General features: G+C 32.1%; 1 long non-coding RNA gene across 1 annotated transcript; it reads left to right on the top strand.

Moving 5' to 3' along the window:
- Window positions 1–909: 909 nt before the first annotated feature.
- Window positions 910–6,586, top strand: LOC118188844 (uncharacterized). Its single transcript, XR_004758181.2, has 2 exons — window positions 910–1,068; window positions 6,288–6,586. It is a non-coding gene; the product is annotated as an uncharacterized LOC118188844 (long non-coding RNA).
- The last annotated feature ends 11,013 nt before the right edge of the window (window positions 6,587–17,599 follow it).

Below are 17,599 nucleotides of genomic sequence, written 5' to 3' on the forward strand. Positions count from 1 at the left end.
AATACGCCCGCCGTGTACAGCGACACATTTGGTTGGCGACATCTGACATAGAGTGGATACGTGGGTTCGAATCCGGCGTCTTACCTTGTATATTTTGGCTTGTAATTTCTAATGTAATATTCGTATCTTAATGTGAATTATTAAATCCTTTTTTAATTCATTTATGAGATTTTTTTCTTGTTATATATATATTATTGACTTGTCTTCCTATGAAATGTTATTTGGTAATTTGTAATCTATCAGATGAAAATATTCTTTTCCTAATCGTCAAGAAAATTTTGCAATATAATACATTTTAAATGTAAATTCCGAAAAAATAATGTTAAAATTGCAAAAAAATACATTTGTGATTTGAATTTTACAAACTTCAAACATTTTACCTTTACCCTTTTTAACTTTTTAAATTTTAAGCACATTTAAAACATAGGGTATTGGAATGTTTTCTTTTATCATATATCCACTGCAAATTTGAATTTTTTTCAAAACACTTGCTAACAGAAATTGCTATATTTATTTATTATGCAATTTTTATGCAAACTGTAGGAAGTTTGAAAGTCAGAATCAAATTTATGAACGTAAAAAAATTATGAAAAAAGCAAGGAGTCAATCTACTATTCGATGCGATTACTTAACTATTCATTAATGCATAATATTATTAAATTTAAATCAAAAGAAATTAGAATAATAACATAGCTAACTGCTTGCACGCATATTAATTTTGTTTTCAGCTGAAGGATCGAACATTGTACATTGCAAGCAACCTTTCGTGAAGAACTATTTTTCTGATTTCGTTTTAACCTTGAACTGATAATAGCAACGGAAACGAATGCATAAACAACTTTATGTCAAATAATAGCATTTATCATTTTGAAATTTGGAGACAGGAAATTTAGAAAATTCTAGATACAAATTGTGACTTTTTTCTGTATGAGCTCTCAAGTGCGAGCACGCAATTTCATCATTACCTTAGAGTAATTTTTGTATAAAAGGTTATGGCAGGCAGTTAAATCTAAAGTTGCCTTCTTTGCTATAAAGATGAATTTCAATATGGCTATGTTGAGAAAACTGGTAAGCATATGTTTCTTTCTTAGTTGTTTAAAGACAGTAAAGGCTACAAAATATGCTTATGCTAGCATAATAATTAATAATTAAATTCAGAGTTTGAAAATGTCAAAAAGTTACTTAAATGCTCATCAAATTCTTTAGGCTGATTTATATTCCTATGGTTCACTTTTCCCTCATCCATTTGCCTGATATTATTTATCTGTGATTAGATATATAATTTATATCTGTGATTTCAGTTGCTATCACTTTTCGGTTATTTTAGCTTTATTTGTGATCATAAATTTGCCGACGGTTATAATCATCAGTTTGTTGGTGACCATAGAATTTAGTCAAAGTGAAAGTGAACTTTTGGTTCACTTTGATAAAGAAAGTGAACTTTTGGTTGTGAGTAATTTTTCATTTTAATTCTGCACTGATATTAAATTACATTTCTGGCATTTGAAAATAAAAGAAGCTGTTAAAATTTTAAGACTTGACTGAATATACGAATCACCTGGAATTTCAAATAGTGGTTAAATATTTAGGAATATTCCAATAATATATCAATTAAGTCATAGTTGTTTTTTATTTTATTGCAAAAAATTGAAGCAAAATTAGCATGAAGTCAAACACAGAATACTTTTAATTTTGTGTTTTTGAAACTAGATCATAGACAATTACAAAGGGACACAAATATTGCCGGAATTCCTGTTAGAAAATTACAAAGTGAATCAAATATTGCCGGGATTGCTATTACACGCCAATAACCATGCACATCACTATGGGTCCTTAAGTGACTACAGCCACTATCCTCGCTTTACCTCTCGGTGCAGATTAGAACTTGCTCAGTCGTGTCTTAAATCGTGAGCGTGATGAACGAACAACAGCTAATTCGGACCGTAAAACTACGCAGTGTGATCAAATTTCTCGTTCAACGAAACGTCCCGTCGTCCGAAATTTGGCAGAGATTCCAAGCACAGTATGGGAAACAGCGATTCTCTAGGATGCATAGTTTGAATGGTGTAAGTGCTTCACTGAGGCACGAGAGCGCGTGGAGAACATGAGTTATTCCGAAAAACATAGATTGTGTGAATGCGGTTATTCGTGTGAACAAGGCTCATCATAATCAAATAACTTGCGTTTCAGCCTGTGTTGGCAGGGTTAAAAAGATTGTGAAAAAGATTTGCACTAGACAAGGTGTATGTCTGGTGAATTCCACGCATGTTGTCCTACAAGGAAGTAATGCTCATCCAAAGAGCTTCTCTCTCCTACGGTTAGAAGACGAAGGAAATGTCTTTCGGAAGTCTATAATAAGATGTCGTCACTGTCATTGTTTAGGAGTGGATTCACAGTCAAATGGCAAACGTTTATGTAAAAGGCTATTAAGGTATTTTCTCTCTCCTTTTCTCATGCCTTCGTGGTGTAACGGTAGCACATTCGGGGCATATTCGAGAGGTCCAATATTCGAGTCGCGGCCAGGGCATTACTCATTTTTCACATCTCCCGTATTTAAAAAAAAATAAATAAAGTAAAATAAAAAATAAAATAAAATAAAATAAATAATAATAATAATAAAAAAACCTAATGACTCTACAGTGGCCCCCGAACTGAAAAGGTGGTGGACAATAATTCGACACCATTAGGATTTGGCTTCTGGATCCCCTAATCCTCAGTTATCTTTAAAAAAAGAGAGTATATATGGTATTTTCTCCCTCCTTCCAGCATGCCTTCATAGTGAAATTTTCGCTTATCAAATACGCACACATAGCGCTTATTTGAGAGGTCCAAAGTTCAAGTCCTGGCGAAGGCATTGCTCAGTTTTCACATCTCCGGCATAAAGAAATCCTAACGACTCTACAGGTTGCCCCTGAATTAAAAGGGTGGTAGACAGATGCCTCCAGAACGTTAGAAAAGTAACTTGGAAAGGGAATATATTGAAGGGTGACATGTTCAATTCTTTTATTCGCACTAAAGGTTTGAGTTAAAAAAATAAGTCCCGGTCGTATTTGAACCATCTTGTAATATTAAGGAAAGTAACTACTCAGTTCAGAAGAATGCCACTTTTATTTTAAGAATGATATTTTCGAATAAAAAATAATTCGATATTTTGAGATGCTTCACCCTCTTTCGAAAATCACTTAGAAAATTGCTTCTAATTTCCTTTCATTAACCGAGAGAAATTTAATGTATAAAATAAATAGCGTAACTTATGCGTGCAATGGTGTGTTCTGTGACGAATAAATGCAGGCTGGTCCGAACACATCCTGATAGAAAGTAAAACATTGCAGTCTGAAAACTGTAAGAAACAACTAGATCAAATCAATTTTATTCAGTCGTCATTTATTGGTTTTATGTGATTTTGAACGTCTGACAAACAGTTTATAAACATATGCCTTATTTATTTTTTATTTTATTTAATTTCAGTTTTGCGATGCTTAGTAATCATGGACATGTCTAATCATGAATTAATGGAGGAATTAATAACGTATAGCTACGCATGATGCTGCAAAAACTTTTCCGAAAAGCCGTTACATTCAGCGTTATTTTAAACGGGAATTTCTTAGCCGAAACAGCTTGTGCTTGACGATGTGTTGCGGATACGTACACAGTATATTTGGCGATGTTGGGGAAAGTTTTCGGCTGCAGTTTCACATATCTTCACCAAAGGCGTCTTGAGTAAGTCAACCAATCAGAAGACCATGAAAGACAAAGTTTTTTCCCTGCTTTGTCCCTAATTTGAAATTGCAGGTGTAATTTACTAAGTATGACACAGTTATAGGAATATAAGATTTATTTAACTTTCATTTTATACAAGTTAAGTATATGTTATTTAATTTTAAAAATTATTTATAGTTTCATGAGCTTATTATTAGATTCTCTGGCACAAGTAATGAATTCAGGTAGCGTGTTTTGATATCAAAGCTTTTTTCATGCGTGGCAGCTAATTATTACGTCGTCCACTAACCTGCGTCATATATTCCATAACCTGCTGCAAAAACAAAAAAGCATGATTTAATGTTTCGATATTTAACCCACTGGATGAAGTATAAACAATGTGAATAAGTTGGTACATGCTGGTAGATGGTGATATTGTAATCTGTGTATGATATTAAAGAATCCCAAATTCAAGATGTTAAATGTCAGAGCTATTGAGAGAATAATTATATCTTAGAAATACCTTTGGGCGACACCTCATGTTTTTTACTGATAGCCCCTATAATATCACTCTTAGGTCTTTCATTTTCAAAGTTTCTCACTGGCTCCTGTAGAATCGCATTTCTTTTTTCAGATGTTAAATTGCATTTCTCCCTATAGCTCTGTAAAATCGGATAAAAATAAATCGACCTATGGTATAAAAATTCTATTTCATATAAAAGCAGAAGGTAACATATCTGAAACCACACTTCCCTCTTCTACCTTCTTAATGCGATGGAAGTTTATAAACTGAACAATCAGTTTGATTAGAGAAAGTGTATATATATATATATATATATATATAAAGTGGATAGCGTACAACGTTCGCAATTTATATGATTTTCTTTACCTTAAAGAGGATCTTTCAGCAAAGAAAAACCTGCACTGTATTTGTGGCCATCCGAAATCCAAAACGCAACACGAAGAAGGACAAGAGATAGCAAAACCAAATTTATTTCAGAGATTACACATAATATCAATGTTAATTAATTTGAAAAACAGCTTTCTTTCAGGTGAGGAAAACGAGAAAATCAGTAATGAGTATGGCCTCCACGTTTGTCAATAACCGCTGCTGCATGCCGCAGGAGAGCGAAAAAGGATTGCTTTGAATGCGCTATTGGAAAAATGGTCAGAAAAGAATAGTCAGTGCTGCCTCCACACGTAGCCAAAGTTCATCTGGTGTAGCGCAGCATACTGTGCTAAGTGTTCTCTAATCATTGATCAGACATGTTCAATGGGCAATAGATCTGGAGAACGGGCAAGTTAGGTTAATGTGTTATATGTTGAGCTAAGAAAAAAGCTTGAATATTGCGTGCAATATGTGGTCAAGCATTGTCTTGTAGAAATATGGTAGCAGACAGATCTTGAAGATTAGGAAGGGGAACAGGCTGCAAACCTCAGAGATATAGCGTTGGCTGGTAGAAGTCCACCGATAATGTGTACTAGGAGGGTGAGGGAGTGAAATCTACACCATTATAACACTGAATGCAGAACCAGCATGAAGATGCATAATACAGCATTCAAGCAGCGCTCTCTGTGGTGTCTCCAAACTTTAATCCGACCATCGTGGTGCTTCAGGCAAAAACCTAATTCGTCCGCAAATACTCTATCATGCTATTTGGATGTCTGTCTCCGCCGCACATTGCACCATTGCAAACTCAAACGTCTTAAAGCATTGTACTGTAAACGATGGTGAACTGTTCGTGCACAAACCGATTGTTATGTTACAGACTGCCTTCGTTATGATATGGTTGCGAATGTGGCAGTGCGCTCCATTAGTGCCATGCGCACAATATGCTTGTCTTCTTGTGAAGTGGTGTGACAAAGCTTCTGCAAATGCTCCTATCCGTTAGTTGTTCCCTTCTGCATCCAATGATCGACAATGGTGTGCGCGTGCACTGAAACTGTAATCACCTGCATGTTCTATCACTGTACATTCATGATACAAGTTTCTTGCTGTTTGGATGTGTTCTTCTTGATTTTCGATGCCCAATGATTTATATTGCATTACAAAAAGTTTTCGATGAAGAGTTGATTGAATCATTGGGTTTAAACCATTTTCTATATTTTCTATGAAAGGAAAGACCTTTTTTTGATGAAATCAGAAATCGTGCAAAAATTAAATTTGGTATTATTTTATCAAAGTATGTTTGATATAAAATGTATATTTTAGACGCATAAATTTGCAAATTTAATGCAGCGGGATATTTTCTCACAGATGGCAAAAATCTTTAATACCAGCATCGTGGGTAATTTGGATAATGCAACGATTCGTTCCTTAAACTACATTGATTATAAAAATCACATTCTGAACTGTTATTATTTTTTAGTGAGACTTTTGTGCAAGCCTAAAAGCCTACTTAGCGTAGTTCCTTTTTAAAACTGGAACCATGCTTATACGGCAGACTATTCCAGGTATATTCAGTAGTACAATAATTTTAAAACGCATTGGATTATGACTTTTGTTTCAATCTTTGTGTACATAGCTTATAAAATTGTTTTTGAATATTTTTTTGTCTTCTTTTAATATTTCTTTTCGTCTTTCGCAGATTGTTGCCGTTTTTCTTTGCTTAGTAGCATTTATGTCCACTGCTGAGGCAATTCCTCAAGGTGCTGGTGCAGGAGGAGAAGCAGGTGCACAAGCAGGCTTTGGATTTGGTTTTGGTGGAGGAGCTGGAGCTGGTGGAAATGGAGGTGGATTTGGAGGTCGAAAATAAATAACATAATGCACATTAAGCTGCATCATAATTTTATTTCTATTAATGCGAAAGATTCTCTGTAGCAATTTTACGACATTGAGTTCCGTAAAAGTTTTCTTCCTAAGAAGAAATAAAAGTCTTCTCCCTAAGTGCATTTATCTGTTTTACTCTTTCACGAAAGTTTTTATATTAATAAAATCGTAACTATATGAAACATTTCATCTTGTATGTTCAACTGTTAAGATATTAAATATATTCGAAATATATGCATTTTGTTTACGGATTTCTTTTGAAAATTGGTGCAGGGTATTTTCTGTTAAATATCATCAAGTTAGCGTACCTGATGATAAAATCATAGTAAACGATAAAACCGGATCAGTTTATAAAAAGAAAATGACTAATTTCTTATCGCTACAATCTATTAATTGATCTTCCTTTCAATATTTAAAGAAGCTTGAAAAACTGAGGAAAATTAAATTAATTTAACTAATGAGCGATATTTTATTTGCTTGGATGCTACGAGAATGAAAATATTTCAAGAGGTCTGACTCTCAGTGTCAGTAGCAAAATTAAGCAATAGCATGAATGCAAGATCAAGTAACAAAGCAAAGAATTTTATAGATGTCTGAGGAAACAAATAGAAAGACAAAGTTATAGAGAAATGACAGTTTGAAACAAAATAGTAAACAGTAATTAAAGGAACTTAAATAAATTAGTAAAACTGAAAAAAAAAAAAAATAGAATATGCTGGATATTTAAAAAAATGTCTTATTCATTAATAATTCCTACATTTTGAGAAATCTTAAAGGGAAAATATTAAATGTGTGGATAGGATGGAAAACTCTTCATAAAGACTATGAAAATTATAATCTTTTGAAAAATTAGAATTTTTCATTTTCTGGTCAAGAATTTTATTTTTAATGGAAAAATGCATGCTTTTGTTACACATAGTTTTAACAATTTGTGTAACAAAAGCTGTAATCACATTGTGCAAAAATTGATATAATCTCAGTAAAATTCCTTCTTAAATATTTCTTTAATCCACAGATTTATTAATCAGTTATTTTTTATATAATTTGTAAAAGAGAAGTTTCAGGTTATTCATAAAACTGAAATGTTGTGCTTTGAAATTAGGTAACTTTCCCATGTATCAGCATTACTAGTTCATACAGTGTACAGTAGTGATGTTCTGCTGAACAGAACATCAGTTCAGAACTCAACATCAGCTGATATGATCCAATGTATACGCCGCTGTATTTCTATATTTTATGCCATTGTATAGGCATGAACTAGAGACACCAATAACAAATGACACATAATATACTTAAAAATTATTACAGTTTTATTTCACAAGCATGGTTTTCAACTTTATTAAAATACCATCTATTTCAATTACTAAATATATTGAAACTGGACACTTAGTACTCAACTCTTATTTTCATGATTTTTATTTCTGTTTATTGCAAATTTTTAGGACAGATATACATCACAGCATATTCAGCTTTGAAAGGTTCATTATTTATTATTTAGTCATTTTGATTTAAATAATATTCTGGTTTGAATAAGCATAAGTTACGTGAATCAAAGTAAAAATAGGACAGTTTTTAACTGAAGATTAATTGTAAGTGAAACTGAATATGATAGTCAAAATGTTGCACAAGCGTTCGCTTACGAAAATGGAAGTATGTTACTAAAATGGCAATAGAATAATCTTACATAGGAGTTAAAATGAAATTTAAAACTAAATAGCTGTTCAGTACAGTTATAAATAGCCATACAAATCAGATACATAGAATAATAGAAGGTAAAAGACTTACTTAAATTAGAGTCAGAAAAAATAAACGTTCGCTAATGAATTACACAGTTGTCTTTGATAATTATTTATTTCTAAAACAAATCCAAAATTAATATTCAAATAGATTAAAACGTAGAGTTCTGTTATATCTGGAAGTCCTTCAGACCCTACTAGATTTAAAACCGAGTTATTGCTTTAATCTGAAGCACACGACAAATTCGTAAGAAGATTAAAATAACCTTTATTTAGCAGTATTAGTGCTACAGAAGAACCTCGGCTAATTGCGGGTAACTGAAATAGCATAAGATGAAATTAATTTCAAATGTAGGTTACGTAGTCTGAGACTACACAGATTACTTAATAATTAATAAATTACTTAAGCTGCTCAAGATAATTAATGATGTGTATTTTAAACGTCGGCTAGCAGGAGGATAAAGCCGAAATTACTTTGGCAGATGACTATATAGTGTGACTGCAAAACGAGGTTGTCAGAAGCTTTAAAATATTCAAACCTTCAGCTTAAATACACTATAACTAATTTGAATTCTCAGAAGTTTTATGGTGAGAAGAAATCAAAGTAAAGATTCAAATCATAATAACTAGTTAATTAACACCAAATCCTAAAATATTTAATAAAAATGTCGGTAGTAAAAATCTTCTTAATTGCTAAGCAGAATTATTAAAACAATTGTTACCTTGTATAAGCGCATATTTAATCAGAAAGAATTTATTGCAATAACAAAAAAAGTATGACTGCTTAATATCCTTTGTATTTTAAGTTTAATAAATATGTGTAAAAGGCTGTTGACAAGCAGACTTTTTAAAAATATTATTATGCTGTACACTTACGTTTGAAACATAATTTATTACGTGCCTACTGAAATTTCTAGTTAAATCTTTTCCGAAAATTAATGAAAATTACGATAATCAATAGCGAACACATAAAACAAACACAAGTTTAAAGCTGTATAATAATTACCAGTCACAAAATTTTATTTCTAACATAAAATGAAAAATTTTTTTGAAAAGAGTTCTGGCGCTTCGAATCCTAAATTGATAAATTAATTACTGCAAAAGCAGAACTCCTTTGTTAAATTTCAGAAAGCAATCAGTTATCAATGATATTAATTGAAATGACCAAAAATGAATTATGATTATTTCAATTATTAATTTGAGTTTTCGGAAACAAATGGAGAAATTTATTTCATGAGTGTATTAATAAATTTACAAAAAACAACTTTGAGGAAATATGCCAGTATTTGTGCCACAACTTTGGGGCTTCCGCAGCACTACTCTGCTTTTTTCGGAGTATTTTCCATAACTATTAGAATTTAGAAACATCTAGAAAATGTTTCCAAACGCTTTCGCGCAGCAGCTTCCTCCAGCCAATACAAGTGATGAACAGTTCCATAGGAATGAAGCCGCATGAACTGCAATTTCCTAAAATTGAACTGAAATCTGTTCGATTATATGCCGCCTATATATATATATATAATATATAAACTCATGTTCCTGCTAGAGGCGGATGCTCGAGATACTGATATTTTCTCTGTACTCAAAAATACCTGAAATTTTAATTATTTCATTCTTCTAGTACGATAAATTTATAAAATAAACATAATTCTGCTAGCTACTTTCCTTCATAATGCAGCAATTCTAATGGCCTTGAGTGTAACAGGGTTAATGGAACAGATACACCAAAATCAATACGTGGTCAGCAAATGCTGTCTTTGATCACTCTCCATTTATTATTTTAAGGACGGATATCAAAATATGATACGTAAAAACATAAAACAGAGTACTCTAAAAGTTCCAGAATATGAAAAGAACGTGTTGCGAATTGATGAAAACGATAGAGCTCAACGCTTTATTATCCGATGATTATGAAACTTCGAGTGCAACAGCAACTGATTAACTAATTTGAACTAAAAGGAAACTTACTTCGATGAGAAATTGTTTCGTTTCGTCCTATCTTGAATTATTAACTGATATTCCTATAAACGAGTGTTTTTTATGATTTGAATTACGTTTCTACTATATGAATTGCGTTTGTAAGGCTTATGTGACTGAATCTTCGAAATGGTCGGAATATTATATTTTTATGAAGGCGGAATAAATATAATGGCGTGGAAAAGTAAGGAAAAAATTACAAAAAGGTTTTACATTAATTTCATTAAATTCCAGTAAAATATAGTTGATTGGTAGTTCAAATTCAACGTGATCATATAGTGCAATGGAATTCACCTTCGCTACACCGAAACATACAAAACTTTGCGTCCGTTCTTTCATCACGTGTGGAATGGAGTGCAAGAGTGTGCTTCTGATTTCAAGAATTGCACGAGTAGCTGGATGAATTTCCGTGAGTGGAAAGTGGAATATATCGTTGAGAAAGCAGTTCTCAGAGTGTGCTAAATGGCGTGCTATTTCCGAAATACAAGTGAAACAGGTACTGAGACAATTCTGTAAAAACCTAAATGCAGGACAGGACACGACTATATTTGGGAAGCACCAACACATCGCCATTAGCAAAACTGGTGTCGCTCCTTCACACTAACTGTCTTGAGATGAACACCTCCACAGGGCGTACTTATGCCACGCATCGGTGTTAATTGAAACGTTAATCATTAGGGCATAGAGGACTTGTGGTACGGGAGATACAGTTGCTGATGACAATGACATTACAAATACAATACCATACATTACAGTTGATGGTGAAATTATAAATATAAATATAAGTATACGTACACAAATAAACAAATATAATTGAATGGAAAAAGATTAAACATTATTATCTTGGCTAAGTTATTGTGATATTAATGTGATGTTTTTGGAACAGTGTAGCAGTTGATAGATGGTTCCCTATCTCATTAATATTGATCATAAAAATTCATGGATTGAGTCAGAGTTCATACATACAGTAGACTTCACCAGTTCCAGTTATGCCATTTTGATGTGCATAACTGTGGTCGTATTGTCTAGGTGCTAAATCTGTACAGACCTTGATACATTAAGATAAACTATTGCAATGACTATAAAGGCACCCCCATTGGAAAACTGGCGTTCTCACTAGAGAAGAAGAAGCGCTTATAACAGTTATGGAGCACACAGTGTACAGCCATGTCGATGGAGTGTGTCAATTATGTTTTTGATACTAATGTGGATTTTCCGGTGCTTTATCAGAAAGTGTTCGAAGTCTGTTTCTGGTGCTGTGGGATGGCGGATATGATAGTCTGCTGTTATTGGACATTGGAATAAATAATCGTCTGGATCCCTCGGATTGCCACAAACGCATATTTCAGTCTCTGAAAGGTTTCGCTCATAGAAGTACTTTGGGTACGGTCCATGACTATAGATATATTGAGAGAGATAATAATTATAAATGGTGCGCTCAGTATCGACACATGGGAAAAGTGAATGCGTCCTTCTGCCTTGCGATTCTTGAGCATATTGTCTCTGCTACCTTCTTTGGCCATCAATTTTAGCGTAAACTTCAGTGTGAAGCGTGGCCATGGGATGTGGATGGTAGTGCCTGACTGTTCGAGGGATGCCTGCTTTGCCAGGAAGTCCGCTATTTCATTCCCGGCGCAATTGCTATGACCTTTCGTCCATGTAAGAACGAAGTTCTTTTGGCTGGAATTGATAATTGTTTGTATTTGTCGGGCTATTGGTGAATTATGCAGCTAAACGTATTACGTTAAAAGTCTCGAAATTGTCTAAAGGCACTGGTGATGCATGCAGATAAGAGAATGTGTTCGTACGGAATGGCGGCACTCAAAATATGCGGCGAGCTGAAAGTCCTCTCCTGTGGGTTGGTGGAAGGAAAGAGAGTGGGAGACCTCCGCATTTCCCTCCCTGGGGCGCTATACCACAAAATTTGGGGTGGAAAATAGAAGTCCAATCTCTCTTCGGAGTAGGCTCTGGCAACCATTGTTCCATGTATTATGGAAAAGACAACAGCAACGAGTTTTCAAGGAGCTATTTAGAAAAAAATCGTAAATAGCAAGCTTAAATAACTTTCGCTCTGTCTGAAGGCCACGCTTCGTCTGAAGTAACTCAGACACTGGATTAAATAGTACCTTTCTACCCTACTTAGCATAATTCGCGAAACTAAAATCTCATTCTGGCAAGAAAGCGTGGGTTGAAAACAAGAACTTTGGGAAAGGTTGCTTCCAAAATAAAGTGAACTACTAATTAAATTAAATAAAACCCAACAAAAGAAAAGAAGAATCCTCTTAATAAGTTTCAGACCAAAATTTTGAATGAATATTAAAAAAGAATGAATATTAAAAGTCACAAAAAGTTATTCAGAGCAACATAAAATTCTCAAATTCCTATGAATTCAGTCTCTTATGTTGAATTCCATTTTCCTCTACCGTGTTTCATACATGTAATTGAAAACTAAAGGCATGCCAAATGATGAAACAAGTTTGACTGAAAAGCAAAAGATTAGCAAAAAAATCCTACAGATGACCTTCGCAATTTAGACGAATGTTTTCATTTTGATATTCATGATCACACATTGTAGTTTGTGAGCATGCTATTCAGAATTACTACTAAAAAGTAGAAGAAGCTAACTCAGAGATGTGTAGATTTTATTCCGAGCACTGCTATGGTTCCATGCAACTTTCGAAATTCGAAAGAATTTTTAAATATCATGGGCCGTAAAATATGGCATACAAAATTATAGAAAATTTCTGTATAATTACTTTAAATGCTTCTGCTATACTTTTCTTTTATATGTTAATCTTTTATGCATTCACAAGATATGATTACAAGTAATGATAAAATAAAGCAATAAAATTTTAGAAAATGTTATTATTTCTGAAAAATACAGACTTTTGATATTAATGCGGATTATGATATAACATTGGATCCTTTATATCTTAAGGAGGCTTCATATCCTCAATAGGATGTTATTTAGTTTTGGTTGAATAAGTTCTATTTTCCAATCAATATGTTCTTCAAGGCTTTGAGATAAGTAGCATGACTACGATATCTGCATTTTGTAGAAGAAAATCATGTAATGCATTTATGTACCAACATGTGAAGGTATTTTCCAAACTGTGCAGCTTGAAATGTTCCTATCTTTAAAGAATATTCAAAGGCTACTTATCACTTAGTTTCTAATTCTTGCTCACAAACGCAAAGTCAATGCATTTTATGTAACTTGCAAATATATCTGTGCACTATTTGGAACACCTGTGGATACTGATTTGTAATTAATCGTAAAATTTTACTCTGCTAGGGTCAAAGAACTGGAAACTTATATGCCACTGCTCAATCATTTACTGAAGAATTATGGGAACTTGGATTTCTTTTAGGTAGTCCTAAAAGTCACTGTTTCAGTGTGTTGTTGTTTTGATAAAATGAGACTCCATTCTTTTCCAAGTGATGCTCTGAGATTGCCGGTAGCCTAAATTTCTGAATTGTGTTATTCTGATTGCAATACGGACCATTTTCTTGTGTCCCGAATAATCTTGGAGTGCAGCACAGCCATTGCTCAAGTTCTGATGAAATATAATATCACAATAAAGCACCCATATGTCTGAATTAATGCAATATAAAATTATATTTATTATTTTTTCTTCAAACATATCTTTCCCATTATTTCAACAGAATATAATAAATAGGTTTTTAATTAAACTTATTTATTAGAACAGACGCTGAGTTTTTCAGACAAGATTTATTTTTATAATGACATACTTACTATTAATAAAAGATTACAGATCTGTTTATGTCGCATCATTGTTACTGAAAGGTAATTACAAAAAAGAGAACGAGATATTACCATATCAAAGCATGACATACTTATTTTTTTCTTCTGTAAACGAATAACTGATTTTCATAATTTTTGGTTTAATTTTAAAATGTATTTTTAATTTGAACATGCACTGCCTGTTGCCTGGATTATGTTTATTCCCTTTCTGTTAGATTATTAGCATTTTTCTTTCCTTAACGTATCCTAGAGTACTTCCTAACGATGGCGGCGGAGGAGGAGAAGGAGGAGCGGATGGAGGAGCAGGTATAGGATTTGGAGCTGAAGGTGGAGCTGGAGGTGGAGGTGAAGGTGAACAGTAAATGATCGGAATCCGAGCCAAAGATATCTAAAGAAGAATCCGGATATTTGATAATTCAAATAACCGGATAAATTTTAATATTAATATATGAATATTTATTTGATGTAATATTAAAACTTATGATGTTTCACCCATGTAATTAAAATACAACTTGCAGGGAGATTTTGTTTCGTTCTCTCTTTTTTTCCTTTCCCACATATAAGCTTTGTGCTTTAAAAATATTGAAAGTGTTGCAGTGTCAACTAATATAAAAATTCAAATATAATAAAATAATTGCTTCGTTTAGAAATCAAAATATGAATATTAAGTACAAAATTATCACTTTAAGATTAATATATAGATATTAAATAAAATAAATGACAAGAACTGTAAATAAAAGGACAGTTATCATTTACTAGAATTCAAACGAATATGGTGTTAATTTTTCTACCTGAATTTGATAAAGAAATAACATCGTAAAATTTCTCGCTGTACATCTTATTATTAAGCACATTTAGTTGTGATTATTTTAAACACTACAATGAGCCTTGATGATCGCTCATGTTGCAGCAAAATGCTTGCTCCGTGCGGAAATTATCGTCTAATAGAAGATGATTATTTGTGATGGGTATTATAGAATATATAAAATTGTATATAAATAAAAATATAAAATTATAAATTATTACTATATAAAATTATAAATTAATCACAGGAAATATTGTAGAATAGGAGATTAAAAATCTGAAAGGGTTTCGATTTTAGCGATCATCAAAAATAATTCTTTTAAAGTTTAATATGGTTTATCAGTACAGATTATCGATATGACGAAGATTTAGTGAAACATTTTATAGGGTACTAGATGAGCATACATTGAGACTAACCTGAGAACCTTACGTACCTTCCATATATTTGAAAAGAAAAAAAAATATGTAATGTAATTCTATAAAAATATTGAACGTTTTCAGTTAGATGTATTATGGATAATAATGCAGTATTTTTCAGACGATTTTGCTATTTAAAATTTCATTTTATCTTATGAATGAACTCCGACTCTCTTATGAAAGAAACTCTTATATCTGTTTGACTTACTATTTTGTGTCGAGTAAGTAAAACAGATATATTCTCTTGTGTCGCCACTAGGATTGAAGTAAATATTTATAATGGTTATATCTATCGACGATTATTAACTGAGGAAGAACAATATTTCCTTCTAGATTTCTACAGAGGGTATTTACACAATTTTAGAACGATTTCGATAAAAACATTTAAAATGCTTTGGAAGAAACATTTTTATCAACAGTTTATTATCTGAAATGAGAAATATCGTTTGCTTCTTTTAAATTTATTCTCCTTTCAAAATGCCGCATATAAACAAGCTTTGAATTCATGGACATGTTTCTGCGCTTTGCGAAGAGAAATATTACTATTCATAACTCAAAAATGTTATAAAGTGCATGGTATTGGAATTTCTAAGGGCAAAACAAACATGATTAATCCAAAAAAGAAAAACCGTCACATTGTTTCTACATATATAGAAGATTCCGAACGGATACTCGAAAAAGGTACGTATAGCTTGTAATGTTTCTGATGTTAAATCATTGTAACAAGAAAAAAATTCATTGACGCAGAAATAAATTGCAAATTCAAAATTTAAATTCATCCATAACAAAGTCTTGATTCACTGTTTTATTTATTGAAATAAATTAGACAAAGTTTTGCAACTTAAAAATGCTAATGAACGTAATGTTGACCCGCTTTTGCCGAGGCATGTTGTTCAAAGTAAAAACAATTTCTAGAACCCTGGCTGAAAATTATTTAGTAGGAGATGAATGTAAATACATTCATGTAGGCTAGATCTTGGATATTTGTGGAATTGGTTTGTAGCTTTAAAAAAATTATCAGTAACCACAGAGCCTTTCATATAATAATTTGTACCAAGCCCTCTAATTGTTAAGTTTTCAAATAAAAACCTCACTTATTTATGTTAAGAAGAAGATTTTAAACGTTTAAAAATTACAAATAAAAGTAGAAAAACAAAATCCTGGCAGTGGTCTAATCGCTTAAATATCTGAATCCGTAACTAAACCGGAATGAGAATCACAAGCAATAACTAAAGAATCCAAAGCAACGAAAGTTTCCTTGAAATGGAGTAGTTATTCTTTGATCATTAAAAACAATTAGTTCATTACTAGCGGTACTTTCGTATGCGAAGGCTATTGTGGAAATTATGGATTACAGCAGTATATATAATTAAAATTAACAGTAAGCTATAAAGAAATATGTTTTATTGCAATACTCAATTTGGACTGACTGCTTATAGCTGATATAGCAGATATATCAGTACTTCATCTCTCCAAATATTAGCAATGTCGTTATAGGCAAGTGACCGTCATTGAGAGGAAATGTATATATATATAAAATTTATTTTTTGCTAAGTATTAACTTACTGTTTACTTAAATAGTAGCTGTTCTCTTAGCCTGTGACTATTAACACGCAGATGGAAAAATTAATCAACAAATTATAGCGTAAATTTCATACCACTATCTATCCTAACTTCTACTTATCTAATCTATACATTATTATTATTATCTTCTTATGTTTCCCATCAATTCTTCTTCTTGTTCTTATGTTACCTATCAATACTTCTTCTTTTCAAGTTATCTAGTATATATTATTATTCTTATTCTATCTATCCTAACTTCTTATCTGTCTTTTTCTGATAACACAGGATAATGATATATACTTTAATGCAAAACCAGAACTGAATAATAGCTTCGTAAAATATGATGCGAAAGGTAACTAAGGAAGGCTTGAAAAAATTTATCCAGGAACTTTTAATATTGGACGACTTAATGCAAAGACACTGCTTTGTAACAAAAATTTAAATTCCTATGCTAGTCTAAGGCTAATTTTTATAAATTTTTTATGCGTTTTCCTAGACAATTCTGTTTCGTTGTTATTATCATCATCATCACATACACACCCACGCCAAACAAACAAAACAAAACAAACAAACAAAAAAAAAAAAAAAAAAAAAAAGGTTTATTTTTTACTCTGGTTAACATGTATTCAGCTTTTTTATATTCAAGGTCTATTTAAGTATTCATTGTAAAAATTTATTACATTTTTCTGACTACATATTATGTATCTAGTCAAAAAGAAGGAAAAATTCTCGGAAACTCTGCAGTTTATAATAGAATAATAATACCTTAATAGCATGAGAAAAACCTATTCTAACAAATGCTTTCTTTCTCATAGTTTTAGCGCATCAAAAGATAAAAAAAGTTGTTTGTTTTCTGAAAAATTTATC

The sequence above is a fragment of the Stegodyphus dumicola genome, chromosome 7 (genome assembly GCF_044657685.1).
Source record: "Stegodyphus dumicola isolate Sdum_Otavi_A_Nest chromosome 7, ASM4465768v1".
NCBI lineage: Eukaryota > Metazoa > Arthropoda > Arachnida > Araneae > Eresidae > Stegodyphus > Stegodyphus dumicola.